Raw genomic sequence first — 13,693 nt, 5'->3', positions numbered from 1 at the left:
AGAAGGGACTCAAACTTGCCTGATCAAGTTTTCTACATCTGGTTTAAGGTCCGAGACCCAAATCATATTTGATTAGTAAGTAGAATTTTTTGTCTGCCATAATATATGAGTAAAAATTAGAATAATAAGAAAAATTTGTAATAAGTACCGGATCTTTTAATAATAAAATAGAAATATTTCTATATTTTTTAATTTTTTACCCAAATTGGAGGGTTGTATAGAGAGGATATAATATTTTTAATGACTGTAAGAAATACACAGAAACATTGATTTATCATTTAAAATACACGGTCTCAAGTAGATGGATACTGTAATTTTTTTTCCCCCTAAAACTCTAGAGTTTGAGGTTTCTGAGCACCTGAGTGCTCATCCTCTTCTCAAAACACTCATGACACTTCTTACTCCTCCATGAATACAAACACCACCTTCCACCCTGGAGACTCTCATTTTATATTGATAGACTTGGGTAAAATTTCACTTTTAGCAGAAAACAGCTTTATTCAGCCCATGGTTACTTAGAATCTCATGAGATTAAAAGAATTGTAATACCTGACTTAAACATATAAACGCTCAACTCGCCGAGTTCACAGTGTCTTTGGTTTCCAAGAATATTACAGAAGGTTTATTATACTTTCCAGCTTGGCGAGGCTTTACACACAGGAGCTTTCAAACTGGCAGTGGCTCTGGAGCAAATGAAATGGTAAGAATAACACATAGCAGGAAATGGTTCACCGGTTTTGACGCTTCATTTATTCCAAAGAAAAGAGCGATGTTATTGTAAAAGTTTAGCAGTATTTGTGTTAGAGCAATTGTAAAAAACTGTATCTTTTACATATCCATAAAATGAGGATGAAAATTAGTTTAACTCTTAAATGTAAAGAAAGGTCATTTAGCCAGAAAGGTTGTTTTACTTCTTTAAAAAAGATATTTTAATGCAGTCATTTTTATAGTTCTTTACCCTGAAACAATCATAGTCTACATGTTTAGTCTTAATCAGTTAAGTAATACAATGATTTCATTCTTTGTTATCAGAGGATTGAGGAGGTTGGTGATTCACAAATCATGATTTTACCTATTCCCAATAAAATTAGCACAGCTCCTCCCTTCAAATCCTAGTATGACATCATTTTTCCTTCAAATTTTCCCCAAATCTTAGCCTTTTTAAATATTTTGTCTCACATATTAATTTTTAAAAATTCTTTCCTCATTCAAGAGAGTATTTTGAAGACTACCACCAAAGAATTTCCCTCCTCTATCGTACCTGTTGGACTTTACACAAATCAGACTTGGAAAACATAACTAGAAATCATTTTAATTTTTAATTAGGGAAGAAATGGTAAAAAGTATATTGAAATAAAAATAGGTCCTAGCTCTGCAAAGTTAGCTCTTGGAAATTTGTCAATGCCAGAATATTTCTTCCTAGATAATTCTGTAAGCTTGATTCCAAGTAACTGTAAGTACTTTGAGGTCAAAGACATGGCTCTTATAGACTGTCTTTTTTGTTTCTGAATGACTAATGCCTAGATCAGGCCCTGTTACATTTTCAACCCTCAATGACCACTAAGTCATCTTTCTCTGACTTGGTACATGTGCACATTTTTCACTGACCTTTGTTGCCCAGAGCTAAAGTGTGGTCAGCCAGTAAATATTTATGAATTTTATTTTATTTTATTATTTTCGAGATGGAGTCCTGCATGCTGTCCCGGCTGAGGTGCGCAATCCCCGCACACCGTAACCTCCACCTCCCGGGTTCCAGTGATTCTCCTGCCTCAGCCTTTCATCTCAGCCTCTAATCTCAGCCTCAGCTGGGATTACTAGCACCTGCCACCACACCCAGCTAATTGCTTTTTTAGTAGAGTCTGGGTTTCACCATGTTGGCCAGGCTTGTCTGGAACTCCTGACTGTATGATTCATCCGTCTCAGCCTCCCAAAGTGCTGGGATTACAGGCATGAGCCACGGCGCCTGACCGAGTTTTATTATATATTGGAAACTCTTGCAGTATATTGGCAAATCAGCAATATTAGAATTAACTTCATAGAGTACATTGTGTAAAATCTGCCCCAACTTAACCTTGAGTTGATAAATTTGGTGTGGTAGTCTCTAAGAGAAGCTGTTGAATCACAAAGTGGTGTTTTCAACACTATTTTTGGAATTTCTACCTGGAATTAATTCCATTTCAGAGGACAGGGAAAAAAATGTGTTTAAGAAGTTTGCTGCAAGTGTTCATATTGATTTAAGGAGGTTAATGGTTAGAAGTAATAGGAGAAGCTTTTCATTGATCCCTAAATGAAGTAATTTAATCTTTTGAGAATGCGTCATAGTATTAATTGCTTTTTATTATTAGCTTAAATTATTTATTTGAGGCAATTGCATTTTCCAAGCACAAGTTTGTTCTTTGGCTAATTGCTGAACTTAGCAAGGGAAAGATGAATGAGATCATCAGCCTGCCCAATAGGCAGGTGTTAGCTTTGGTCAGTAGAAATATCTGCTTTGATTTGGGAAGATAGGTTCCTTGATTTGGAGGATCTAACGAAGAAAGTTGAACTCTTTCCTCAGCTGCATTCGATATCCTTTTTATTGAAGCAAAATTTCAATCATTGAGCACTTGAGTTTCATACTGAACGTTTATAGAGTGGTGATTCTAGGTGACATGGAGAAGAGGTCTCGGGATATACTGCAAGACTTTAAATTAGTTTTATTGACTTGCGTGGAAGCCTGTGAAATAAAGAATTTCAGTGGTAATAGCTGTACTTAATACAATGATATTTGTCATTAATATTTGTGCCAAATTTGTGTATTGAAAGTTTGAAAGTAAGAACAAAACAGATTCCTGTGAGGTGAGGATTGCTATTGCATAGCAATATTGCCCAAATTCTCCATTTGCCCAGAAAATCAGTCTTAGAGTTACATGTATGCCCATAGAAGGTTGAGCTGTCATATTGCGATATTTAGCACTTTAAAAAAATTTTAGTAAGTCAAGCCAAGAAGAAAACTGCACAGCCACTAATAGAGAATAAAGTTTATATCAAGTTTAGTTCATAAGCCTTCCATGAATAGACCCAGTGGTTCTCAGGTGGTTAGACTCCCCTGAGAAGATGTGATTTATCATGTTAGGCTTAGGGAAGCCTCAATTTCCATATAGGTCAACTTTTAAAATTTGAAATCAGAAATAAATATGCATGTTTCATTCACTGAGTCATTCCCTCATTCATTTATTCATTCACTCTATTGTCCATTTGACTCATAGTTCCTGAGTATGCAAATATTGTGTCAGATACTCTGACAGGCACTGGAGATATATGTGAATATCATGCCATCTTTCTTCAAGGAGATTAAATTCTAGTGAGAGGAGCAAAAAATCAAATAAAATATTACAGAGGGATAAATGAAATGGAGAAGACATTTAAAATCCCCCTGTTTTATATGATTGAGGAGGTCTGTTCTGACAGTGGTAACATTTGAAGTGATTTTTTAAGAATTTGCAGAAAATTTTCAGGCTTTTATGGCTAGAAGGGCCTTTTGAGCAGAGGAGGAAGTATTTAATGTTGATTAATTTGCAAGGTGATATATCTGAAAAATGCAAATAGTTTGATTTGCATTCATGGACAATGGTTGAGTCTGAATATGAATCTGGAAAGGTAAAAATAAGCCAAGGGAAGTCCATATACATCAAAATAAAGGTTAATATTATATCCTCTCTTCTCGAGGAAGAGAGTTAGTTACAAAATCTTTTAAGCTAGGGAGGGAGCACAGGAGGTTTTTAGGAAGATAAAACTATTCTGTATGGTACCTTATTTTTGAATACATAACATTATGCATTTGTCAAAACATACTGATATTGATAATAAACCTTAATTAATGCAAATGTTGAGAATTATTTAGCAGCTCTTGAGGAAATTCAGAACATAACAAAACAATTCAACTGTATTAAAACCATAGGACGCAACCTCACTGACAACAGTGGGAAAAAGTTGCTCACTTAAGTAACTTTGGAAATGAGCGAAGTTTGTAAAACTCAAGGCAAAAGGAACTGTAGGTAATACTGTGTTCTAGTTGAAAAAGATGTTTCTTACAGGAGTACAGGCTAACAATTCTGATACTGCTATGCATGTACACTGGAATCAAACAGTTAAATCAATATGTATGTATCTCAATCAAATATCAAGGGAGAATTTTGTACATTTATTATCTTTTTTCAATGGTTTTTTTCTCACAGAATTTTCAGAACTTAAAAAACTTATCAATACTTAAAGCTTAAAAACAAAAGTGAAGGCTGGGCATGGTGGCTCATACCTGTAAATCCCAGCACTTTGGGAAGCCAAGGTGAGTGGCTCACCTGAGGTCAGCAGTTAGCGACCAGCCTGGCCAACATGGCGAAACGCTGTTTTTACTAAAAGTACAAAAGTTAGCCGGTGTGGAGGTGGGAGCCTGCAATTCCAGCTATTCAGGAGTCTGAGGCAGAAGAATCCCTTGAACCCAGTAAGCAGAGGTTGCAGCAAGTTGAGATAGGGTCCTTGTACTCCAGCCGGGCGACAAGAGCAAAACTCCACCTCACACACACACCAAAAAAAAAAAAAAAAAGAATGAAAACAAGCAAACAGAAAACCCACACAGACGAAGACAAGACCAGGACCAGAACAGCTAAATGCTGAAGGTATTTTGAAGAATTTTGGTGGATTCATAGATGAGAGCCTGAATCATAAGTTTTCTATCTATGAACGTTTCTTAATTCAGATTCCAATTTACTAAGATTTTAAAGCACTCGAAACAATAATCTTCTGATAAATTTCAGATGGAGTTTAAATTAAAAGTCTGTTTCAAACTGAAAAGCTTTATCACTATTTTTGATTAGAGAGTGAGTAGATAGGAAGAAAAATCTAAACACAGCTAATTTTCTTATTTAGCAAGTATGAAAAGGTAGTGAGAAATTTCACAGCATAGGCAAGAAATTTAGTCAGATATGAGAGAGACCATTGGGAAAACAGACCCACCTTCTATGGATCCAACTAGTATTTTTACCATGTTTCCTTTTCAACTGGATTTTCTTGTACCTTCTGCCGTATTTAGCAGAGATTTTATGATTAATTGACTGAGATGTGACGATCAAGTATCAAAATAAATGCTATAAAATGATAATAATATATTTTGTATGCTTTAATTTTTCACAGTGCTTCTACATTTTCATTAGAAGATGTATTCTTTATATGTTCTTTTTGAGATAAAAAAATATATGAGTTGCCATACTTGGTCTAATTAGTAGGAATCCTAAAACATGGTCATACCAGTTGGCATAAAAATCTAGTAGAAGACAGGAGATATAGGAAAGGGTGAATTTTGAAAGGGTGAGCTAATCAAATGGAAAAATGTATAGATGGAAACACAAAATTTCCACTGAGAGATGACTCTTGTCACCCACTGGATTATCCTAGACTAACCAATCATAGCTTACATCATGAGAATGAAGTCATTTCTTAAGGAAGCTTAATCAATTTCAGTGAAGACAAAACGGCTTGGAAAAATTATTCTGTTGAGCCTCACAAGTTTTATTCTTCATTTTCCATTTTTCAGCATTCTTAGAGGATATTCAAGTGACAGGTAGTGACATTCTCTTCACTATGTGGTGTTTCATGAATTAGGGGGCTTTACTGTGGTTCATTATGCCTGTTACGATCATGGGATACCCTCTTTATCCCGTGTCCTGTGTCTTCCAGCTACCATCATTTGTATTCTTCTCCTCCTTGTGCCAACTCTTCTAGTCCAGCCCTATGGCCACTTTTCAGCCCATCCCAATGAGACGTCGTTATATAACACCCAGCACGGTTGACTACCCTCTGAAGTTGTGTTCTGAAATTAGGGTAGGCATCTTTAAGTCCTTGTTCAACCACATGATAACCACAACTCTTGTGACCTTGAAAAAGTGACTTAATCTGCATAAACCTCAGTTGTGATGTCTGTATAATGGGTGGAATAACCTCATGAAATTGTCTCAGTATTAAACAAGGTAATGCCTGTATACTTCCTATCAGGTAGGTAGTAAGTGCTTAATCAATGTAGTTGCCATCAATCTGACACACACTTAACAGCACTTTTACAGCTGCTTCTCCTCTCTTCACTCCTTTCTGCTCCCTGAGTGGCTCGTGTTTATTCCCAGGTTTCACTTTTCATCATTCTGCAAATTCCTACCAGAAAACGTGCAAATTCCACCTGCTTGCTTATTACTTCCAAGTGTGTATCTTCAACCCAAGTATGGTCCACAGACTTGTTTATTCAATTTGCACAACATGCTTACTGCGTCTTCAAATACAGAAATGATATTTTCTTTCTTTTTGTATTTCCATGCAAAGTGCTTCATGCAGGACTGGCTACTCAGGAGTGTTAATTTAGTATCTACAGAATGAACAGGACCATGGAACTCATTGCTTTATATTTTCTCTCTAGCTTTTGTCTTTACTTAGGCTTATTGTTCTGGGTAAATTCTTAGGGAAGAGAAACTATTTCTGGATTAGTATTTTGTTTCCTACACAATTTAGAACTAGTACAAGATCTTTATAAATATCTATTACCAAAGAGAAAAGTTTTTTTTTTTCCTCAAAAAGAAGTATTTAATAGGGACTTGTGAAAAGGAGTGATATCCCTGGTGGCTGAGAGATGGTGGAACCCTCTATCCACCCTCTAGAAAGTGCCCTTTAGATAGCAAGCTCTTAGGGTACCAACATACGCATCTGGTCATGCCTCAGATGTTCTTGTAAAACTTGTGACCACCGGGGAGGTTAGATAAGCATGTTTAGAGAGGTGGAATATGCTATAGGAATTGTTTCAAGACCTTGCCACGTGTAAAGTTGCACCATGTGAGGGTGTAACATTATTCATCACGGTGGTTTCACTTCAAGATGGCGTCAGTCTCGCCATGCAACAGGCTGCTTTCCTACTCTCACCCCTTGAAACTGGGCCCTACAATCTCACACACCCATCTCTTCTATGGTAGTCCCTGGGTCTAGAGGGAGGGTGCTCGATATTGTGTAGCTTCAGCAACAGTGCACCGGGAATGAAAAACAGATCTGGGCCCAGTGGGAACCCAGTCAGGGAGATTTACAGGCTTGGTTGAATCATCTCTGGTCTTCTGAATACCATGACTTTGGTTTTATGGGAAGGTGTAAAACACTGAGGGGTACAGAACATTAATAATTTGAGTAGTAGAAATGTAATGTGCACAAGAATTACAATCAAAAAGAATTCACATGCCAGAGTTAAAAAAAAAAAAAAAGAAAGAAAACCCTATTCCATTAGAGAACATCATGAAGATTAAAACCCCTTTTCTTCCTTGGAGACTTTTTATTGCCAAGAAGTAATTCAGGATTCAGTTCAAGTTGTAGGAGAAGTGTAAAATCTCAAAAACAATAGTCTGGACTAGAATCTAGCAACAGGTGTGCTATAGTTTCCTTCTGAAACATTTTTTCTGTCTCCCAGTCCCCTTTTCTACAAAAGAAAATTCACAGTAAGGCAAATTTATTTGAAAAATAAGCTTTAGTCTTATTACACTTGGCCTGATTATTTGCATAAAGTGCAGCAACAATAGTGATTGGCTATATAGGCTCCTTTCAAGTTAGCTTTGCTGATACTTTGATAAGGAAGTTCAGGCTAGACCTTTAAAAACTTTGAGGCCAGGAAGCCAAATCAAGGACTAGCCATCAGACCGCACCTACAATATCTGTACAAATTGGGTGAATTCCTGTTTACTCTGGGTTTCAAAATACCCTAATGTTCCTGACATGCCAGAAAGTGACGTCTTTACTTACCACAAGGACAGAACGTTTCTAAGGGAATCATATGGACAGGTACCAGGCTAGTCTTTCCAAGGGGCTTTAAATTTAAATATATATATATTTTAAAATATATATATATATTAAATTATGGTTATGTAATAGTCATATATATTTATGGGGTACATGTGGTGTTTTGATACAGACATATAATGTGTAACGCTGTAATCAGAATAATTGGAGTATCCATTCCCTTATGCATTTATAGTTGCTTTGTGTTAGGAACATTTCAATTCTATTCTTTTCATTCTTTTAAAATATGCAATGGGCCAGGTGCGATGGCTCACGCCTCTCATCCCAGCACTTTGGGAGACTGAGGTGGGTGGAACACTTGACGTCAGGAATCGAGACCACCCTGGCCACTCCAGCTACTCAGGAGTCTGAGGCAGGAGAATTGCTTGAACCCTAGAGGCGGAGCTTGCAGTGAGCAGAGATCGCACCACTGCACTCCAGTCTGTGCGACAGAGCAAGACTCTGTTTAAAAATAAATAAATAAAATAAAATTACATAATGAATTACTGCTAGCTGTAGTCACCCTATTGGGTTACTTAATACTAGGTCGAATTGATTCTATGTAACTGTATTTTTATTTTTGAGACGAAGTTTCACTTTTGTTGTCCAGTCTGGAGTGCAATGGCACCATCTCAGCTCACTGCAACCTCTACCTCCTGGGTTCAAGCAACTCTCCTGTCTCAGCCTCCCTAGTAGCTGGAATTATAGGCGGCCCCTGGTTAATTTTTTATTTTTTAATTAATTCTGTATTTTAAAATTTTTCAATTCTCCCTGTTGGTCAGGCTGGTCTTGAACTCCCGACCTCAGGTGATCCACCCTGCTCGGCCTCCCAAAGTGTTGGGATTATAGGCGTGAGCCACCACACCCAGCCTGTAACTGTGTTTTTTACCCAGTAACAATTCTCACTTTATCCCCTCCTCTTTGTTACCCTTCCCAGTATCTGGTAACTATTATTTTATTCTTTATCTCCATGAATTCACTTTTTTCCTTTTAGCTCCCACATTTGATTAAGGACATGTGTTATTAAAAACAAAAACATTTTAATCTGGAAGTTTATCCAGAGCTTTTGAGATGTATACTGAGATGGAACCATAAAAAATTAATGTTCAGAAATATGAAGTGTTAATAAAATGAACATGAAAAAAGGAGTAAAAACCACAAAATGATTGCATTTGAGACAAGAGCCATATTAAAATGAAAGTTAGGCATCCGCCGGGCGCAGTGGCTCAAGCCTGTAATCCCAGCACTTTGGGAGGCCGAGGCGGGTGGATCACAAGGTCGAGAGATCGAGACCAACCTGGTCAACATGGTGAAACCCCGTCTCTACTAAAAATACAAAAAATTTAGCTGGGCATGGTGGTGCGTGCCTATAATCCCAGCTACTCAGGAGGCTGAGGCAGGAGAATTGCCTGAGCCCAGGAGGCGGAGGTTGCGGTGAGCCGAGATCGCGCCATTGCACTCCAGCCTGGGTAACAAGAGTGAAACTCCGTCTCACAAAAAAAAAAAAAAAAAAAAAGAAAGTTAGGCATCCTTGAAATAGTATTGTTGGTGTCAATGAAAAAATTAGCAAAAAGTGCAAATTTTAAAAAAAGAACAAAAAGAAATGAATCAGAATAAATAACTGCTTTACATTCTCCACCTGAATCCACAAATAATTAATATTACACTCTTTCCTCTTTGTTTTGAAATGTTCACACAAAAATATATTAAGATGGCAAACAAAGGTACTGATATTCTGAATCCTTAGCTAGGAAGTTCATACATCCATGGAGAATCTTAACAAACTGAAGCAACATTGCCTCCTATGTAAAGATTAAATTTTCCTTACCTTCTCGTTTATTTCTGAATTCCTGATTAAACATTTCTGGACTCTTAGAAGGTCATCGCCTCACTGCACATGTGTGCAGATGTTCTTGACATATTGCTCAAGGGACATTGCGCCCTGACATCCCCTGGCATTACAGTCGCAGGCAAAGAAATGAACGTTGTGACGTCTTGCCAAAAGGCTTAAAAATAAACTGAAAACGACGACTCGGTCTTGGGTTTTCGATCTTGGTGCCAAGTTTCAGTACCAAAACCAATTTTGCAGCCAATTTCTAAACCTCTAAAAATTAGGGTCGATGGAAGGGCGAGGAACTAGAATGTGAACTCAGTTTTCATCCTCCTGGGGAATGCTGCACATGTAGATTGAAAGGCAAAAGCTCATTTGTTTATCTTCCTTCAGAAAATATTTTTTAATAATTAGGCTTGCAAAATATAATCTCGGGATACCTAAACAACGTAGCCTGCCTAACCCCATACTCTTTAAATTTTTAAAAATAATTTAAAAAAATAAAATAGGCTGTTTCAAGGATATGTAGATAAACAATTTTTCTTTAATTGTAATTTAAATATTTAAATATAATTGTAAAAAAGTTAGAGGGAAAAATTTAAACAATTTTAAATGAATTTACAGTATTCCTAAATTCAATTCTACCAGCACCATTGAATAGTACTTGCTTTAGCATGCTATTTTCTATCCATGGATTGATTCATCTTCTTTTATTCATTTCTGTGTAAATAATCTGCAAACATTCATACATATTCCCCTAAATATTTAACATACATATCATTAAGAAGTATTCTATAATGGTTTGTAATTTATTTTTAGCTTAAATTTACATACAATGAAATGCATGAATTTCATTTGATGAGTTTGACATATGCATATCCCTGAACCCAAATCCTATCAGGATATAAGAATATAATATTACTCCAGAATGTTCTGTTATAACTTAATCATAACTTTAAATTGATGAGATTTTAAGTAAATGTTTCATATTGAGGGATCAGAATTCTCTCTTGCTAACTTACTGACCTTCTTAAAATAGCAATTCAAACATCATTTTGCTGATTCAGCAAATAACACCAGCTGTGCTTAAGGAAGATCTTATTGAACAAAAAAGCTTGATTCACTCTGTGCTGGGAATAGAGAAAATGTAATTGAACAAAGAATGGCAAGTATGCCCTTTTCTAAAGAGAAATGCTTGATATCGGGTAATCATTAGATAATGAATTACCTATTTTTTTTTCACAGATTTATTCTAGTTTTTTTAAAAAAATAGGTCAGGCATGGTGGCTCATATCTGAAACTCTAGGATTTTGGGAGCCAAGGTGCATGGATCACTTGAGCCCAGGAGCTGGAGATGAGCCTGAGAATCATAAAGAAACCCCATCTCTGCTAAAAATATAAAAATTAGCCAGGGTGGTGGCAGATGCCTATAGTCTCAGCTACTTGGGACGCTAAGGCAGGAGGGTCGTTCGAGCTGGGAAAGTGGAGGCTGCAGTGAGCCAAGATCATGCCACTGCATCCAGCCTGGGTGACAGAGTAAAACTCTGTCTCAAGACAATAAATAAATAAATAAATAAATAAATATTGGTTATTCATGAAAAAGTGTTTAAAGTATTTTGAATTGGCCATTGTTGATAAATTCAAAATTGAAAGCGTTCTTCCCTGACTTGGAAAATCAGACATGAATAATATCTTGCCAACAGCTAGCCAGTGTTTAAAAACTTAATCACTATTAATGGCATACTACTAATTCATCGATACGCTTCAAAATCAAAGGCTTCATTTAGATTTAATTCAAATGCTAGAAAAGCTATTGCAAAAAGAAAGCCAAGTACGTTTTACTAGCACCTCAACTTTTAAGTGTATTGGAAGATAAAGTGTGATGTTACTGAGTGGATATCAATGTTACAAGTTTTATGCAATTTATTCAGGCTTAAGAATGGTGGGTAACAACTTTTAGGTTTGGAGATACTTAGCCATTTGGATCTAACTCCCAGATTTCTTGAATTGTATCTGTTAGTTAAGGAAGACAATGTACCAATACTGTCAGGAAGTTTGTTAGCGGGGCACCCTGTAAAAGAAATTGGCTGATTATTCCTGTATCTGAACAATTGTTAAAAGAACAAAGTTTTCACCTTGATGTTCTCTGGATTGTCAGATAACTAGATTTTTTAACAGATATCAATTGTTCTCACCAAAATCTGCATTACTTCATACAGCTATTAAATCCTTGCTCTTACAATTATGTTAAATGTATATGCAAATGCTGTAAATCACTGTTTAGTTTTCCTTTAGTTTTCCATTTGTTTAAAAAAATAATTACTCACTGGCACTGCAGAGAGAGACCATTCTGTTAGAAACACATAAATCTGAGTATTATTTTTTCTGGCAATTGGTGATGGCTTGAAATAAAAGAAAGAAAATTTCCCTAAAAAACAAGTTCTATAACTCAGACTTTCTTTATTAACCACTATTTGGGATTAAATTATTTTTGAAAAAAACCAAAATACTCAAATTCAAGACAGAAGAACTAATAGGTTGACATAATTTAAATGTATGTTTGTTAAAAGAAAATACAAACATTCATTGAGTTCATCTGTTCCTCTATAGTATATAGGGCGCGGTGGCTCAAGCCTGTAATCCCAGCACTTTGGGAGGCCGAGGCGGGTGGATCATGAGGTCAAGAGATCGAGACCATCCTGGTCAACATGGTGAAACTCCGTCTCTACTAAAAATACAAAAAATTAGCTGGGCATGGTGGTGTGTGCCTGTAATCCCAGCTACTCAGGAGGCTGAGGCAGGAGAATTGCCTGAACCCAGGAGGCGGAGGTTGCGGTGAGCCGAGATCGCGCCATTGCACTCCAGCCTGGGTAACAAGAGCGAAACTCTGTCTCAAAAAAATAAAAATAAAAATAAAAAATAAAAGAAATAAAAGAATATTTTGGGACTGAGCTTAAATCTAGGATTAACTTTTCTCATATTTCAGACTATTTGTGTGTCTTCACTGAAATTCCTAGGTCACTAATGTCAAGAATGGAAAGTTCAGGTGATGCTGAAATAAAATCTTGTTAATATATTCCACTTTACGCTGTTTTTCAGAATTATGAATTCATTTTACACATATGAATTTTAAACAGATATATAATTTTTTTTAGATGAATAACAGGCGTATGCCACTGCACCTGGCTAATTTTTGTATTTTTAGTAGAGAGGGGGGTTCCCCATGTTGGTCAGGCTGGTCTCGAACAACTCACCTCAAGTGATCTGCCCACCTCAGCCTCCCAAAGTGCTTAGATTACAGGTGTGAGACACCACACTGGCCTAGAGAACCTACTTTTTATTATCAAATGCCATCACTTAAGTGGCAAAAATAAAAAGATTCCATGTCCCTCACTTACACAAAAGCTAAATGTACTGAACTCTCATTCATAATCTTTTTTTTTGCATTTGCTTCCCCACACCTCTTCAGCCTATCCCCTCACCAAGGACAAAATAAGAAAGAGCGCAGGCTAGAAGTAGCAGAATGAATTACAGTCTTTAACAGCGAGTGTTTACAATATATGCTTTTGTGATTTTTGATCTATAGAGATAAATTATTTTAAGATTACCCTCTTGAATGGAAAGTTATACAGATCTGGTAGGTAGACTTTATCTACCCCTGGAAATAACCACTTAGCAACTTTAAGTTAGCAAACAGTGGTTCCAGAACTGTAACCTGTAAATTAAAACAAGCTCCTATTTTGAGCACTGTGCCTAGGTAGTTTCAAATTTATGGACTTCTAAGCTATACAGTCTAATTTTACAACTACTTAAAGACAACTCATTTCAGATGATTTCTGTTCACTTTCATTGACATCTACTAATTTTTTCTACAAAAGTCTCTAAAACACATAGAGGCAGAAATTAATCACTGCAGTCAGGGTCAACTTACATGGTGGTCAAATAGGTGTCTCATTATATTTGTGTTGGAATATAGAACACAAGAAACGTCCAGATGAATGCTGCCATTGTTATTTCCTACTATCTCTG

The sequence above is a fragment of the Saimiri boliviensis genome, chromosome 8, assembly GCF_048565385.1.
Source record: "Saimiri boliviensis isolate mSaiBol1 chromosome 8, mSaiBol1.pri, whole genome shotgun sequence".
Taxonomy (NCBI): Eukaryota; Metazoa; Chordata; class Mammalia; order Primates; family Cebidae; genus Saimiri; species Saimiri boliviensis.
This window is presented reverse-complemented; position numbering follows the sequence as displayed.